This window comes from Haliotis asinina, chromosome 7 (genome assembly GCF_037392515.1).
Source record: "Haliotis asinina isolate JCU_RB_2024 chromosome 7, JCU_Hal_asi_v2, whole genome shotgun sequence".
NCBI lineage: Eukaryota > Metazoa > Mollusca > Gastropoda > Lepetellida > Haliotidae > Haliotis > Haliotis asinina.
In genome coordinates this window covers 2,222,260-2,226,069 of record NC_090286.1, presented here as the reverse complement: position 1 = coordinate 2,226,069, position 3,810 = coordinate 2,222,260, and positions in this window count along the sequence as shown.

Here is a 3,810-nt window from a genome sequence, read left to right as displayed (position 1 = left end):
ATACAGGAGCAGACAAATGAAATACTCGCCGATATCATATGAACTGTACTGTACATACAAAACGGGACTGCATTATACACTCGCACGACGTGTTCATGTACTGTACTGTACATGCAAAAAACAGATGTATGAAACACTCGGACGATATATGTACTGTACTGTACATACAAGACGGAACTGAAGTAAATAAGCGGACGATATGGTATGCACTGTACTGTACATACGAGAGTCGATGAAATAAATACTTGGCGAGGTGATATGTACTGTACTGTACATACAAGACGGAGCCTCTTTAAATTATCAAGGATGTGTCAGGACTACTTCTAACAACGAGCCTACTCCATTGGCCATCAAGACAGCAAACTGGGATGAATCGGCATGCGGGCAGGCACGCATACAGTCAGGCACGCTCGAAAGCAGGCACGTACCTAGGCAGGCACGTAGGCGCGCACCCACCCCCGTACCAACCAACGCACCCACCCACTTCCAAATATTCATACACCAGTTTGCTGTTTCCATGGTCAGTGAAGTAGACTTGTAGTGAGAAGGCGTCAGGACAGGCTGCACAGACGCACGCACAACAGTATTGAATACGACATATGTACTGTACTGTACATATAAGAAGCAGCCGCATTAAATACTCAGACGAAATTATATGTACTGTACTGTACATACGAGACGGAAGTCAATCACATACCCCCACGATATGGTATGTACTGTACTGTACATACAGGAGCAGACAACTGAAATACTCGCCGATGTCATATGTACTGTACTGTACATACAAAACGGGACTGCATTATATACTCGGACGACGTGTTCATGTACTGTACTGTACATGCAAAAAACAGCTGTATGAAACACTCGGACGATATATATACTGTACTGTACATACAAGACGGAACTGAAGTAAATAAGCGGACGATATGGTATGCACTGTACTGTACATACGAGAGTCGATGAAATAAATACTTGGCGAGGTGATATGTACTGTACTGTACATACAAGACGGAGCCTCTTTAGATTATCAAGGATGTGTCAGGACTACTTCTAACCACGAGCCTACTCCATTGGCCATCAAGACAGCAAACTGGGATGAATCGGCATGCGGGCAGGCACGCATACAGGCAGGCACGCTCGAAAGCAGGCACGTACCTAGGCAGGCACGTAGGCGCGCACCCACCCCCGTACCAACCAACGCACCCACCCACTTCCAAATATTCATACACCAGTTTGCTGTTTCCATGGTCAGTGAAGTAGACTTGTAGTGAGAAGGCGTCAGGACAGGCTGCACAGACGCACGCACAACAGTATTGAATACGACATATGTACTGTACTGTACATATAAGAAGCAGCCGCATTAAATACTCAGACGAAATTATATGTACTGTACTGTACATACGAGACGGAAGTCAATCACATACCCCCACGATATGGTATGTACTGTACTGTACATACAGGAGCAGACAAATGAAATACTCGCCGATATCATATGAACTGTACTGTACATACAAAACGGGACTGCATTATATACTCGGACGACGTGTTCATGTACTGTACTGTACATGCAAAAAACAGATGTATGAAACACTCGGACGATATATGTACTGTAGTGTACATACAAGACGGAACTGAAGTAAATAAGCGGACGATATGGTATGCACTGTACTGTACATACGAGAGTCGATGAAATAAATACTTGGCGAGGTGATATGTACTGTACTGTACATACAAGACGGAGCCTCTTTAAATTATCAAGGATGTGTCAGGACTACTTCTAACCACGAGCCTACTCCATTGGCCATCAAGACAGCAAACTGGGATGAATCGGCATGCGGGCAGGCACGCATACAGGCAGGCACGCTCGAAAGCAGGCACGTACCTAGGCAGGCACGTAGGCGCGCACCCACCCCCGTACCAACCAACGCACCCACCCACTTCCAAATATTCATACACCAGTTTTCTGTTTCCATGGTCAGTGAAGTAGACTTGTAGTGAGAAGGCGTCAGGACAGGCTGCACAGACGCACGCACAACAGTATTGAATACGACATATGTACTGTACTGTACATATAAGAAGCAGCCGCATTAAATACTCAGACGAAATTATGTGTACTGTACTGTACATACGAGACGGAAGTCAATCACATAACCCCACGATGTGGTATGTACTGTACTGTACATACAGGAGCAGACAAATGAAATACTCGGCGATATCATATGTACTGTACTGTACATACAAAACGGGACTGCATTATATACTCGGACGACGTGTTCATGTACTGTACTGTACATGCAAAAACAGATGTATGAAACACTCAGACGATATATGTACTGTAGTGTACATACAAGACGGAACTGAAGTAAATAAGCGGACGATATGGTATGCACTGTACTGTACATACGAGAGTCGATGAAATAAATACTTGGCGAGGTGATATGCACTGTACTGTACATACAAGACGGAGCCTCTTTAGATTATCAAGGATGTGTCAGGACTACTTCTAACCACGAGCCTACTCCATTGGCCATCAAGACAGCAAACTGGGATGAATCGGCATGCGGGCAGGCACGCATACAGGCAGGCACGCTCGAAAGCAGGCACGTACCTAGGCAGGCACGTAGGCGCGCACCCACCCCCGTACCAACCAACGCACCCACCCACTTCCAAATATTCATACACCAGTTTTCTGTTTCCATGGTCAGTGAAGTAGACTTGTAGTGAGAAGGCGTCAGGACAGGCTGCACAGACGCACGCACAACAGTATTGAATACGACATATGTACTGTACTGTACATATAAGAAGCAGCCGCATTAAATACTCAGACGAAATTATGTGTACTGTACTGTACATACGAGACGGAAGTCAATCACATAACCCCACGATGTGGTATGTACTGCACTGTACATACAGGAGCAGACAAATGAAATACTCGGCGATATCATATGTACTGTACTGTACATACAAAACGGGACTGCATTATATACTCGGACGACGTGTTCATGTACTGTACTGTACATGCAAAAACAGATGTATGAAACACTCAGACGATATATGTACTGTAGTGTACATACAAGACGGAACTGAAGTAAATAAGCGGACGATATGGTATGCACTGTACTGTACATACGAGAGTCGATGAAATAAATACTTGGCGAGGTGATATGTACTGTACTGTACATACAAGACGGAGCCTCTTTAGATTATCAAGGATGTGTCAGGACCACTTCTAACCACGAGCCTACTCCATTGGCCATCAAGACAGCAAACTGGGATGAATCGGCATGCGGGCAGGCACGCATACAGGCAGGCACGCTCGAAAGCAGGCACGTACCTAGGCAGGCACGTAGGCGCGCACCCACCCCCGTACCAACCAACGCACCCACCCACTTCCAAATATTCATACACCAGTTTGCTGTTTCCATGGTCAGTGAAGTAGACTTGTAGTGAGAAGGCGTCAGGACAGGCTGCACAGACGCACGCACAACAGTATTGAATACGACATATGTACTGTACTGTACATACGAGACAGAAGTCAATCACATACCCCCACGATATGGTATGTACTGTACTGTACATACAGGAGCAGACAAATGAAATACTCGCCGATATCATATGAACTGTACTGTACATACAAAACGGGACTGCATTATATACTCGGACGACGTGTTCATGTACTGTACTGTACATGCAAAAAACAGATGTATGAAACACTCGGACGATATATGTACTGTAGTGTACATACAAGACGGAACTGAAGTAAATAAGCGGACGATATGGTATGCACTGTACTGTGCATACGAGAGTCGA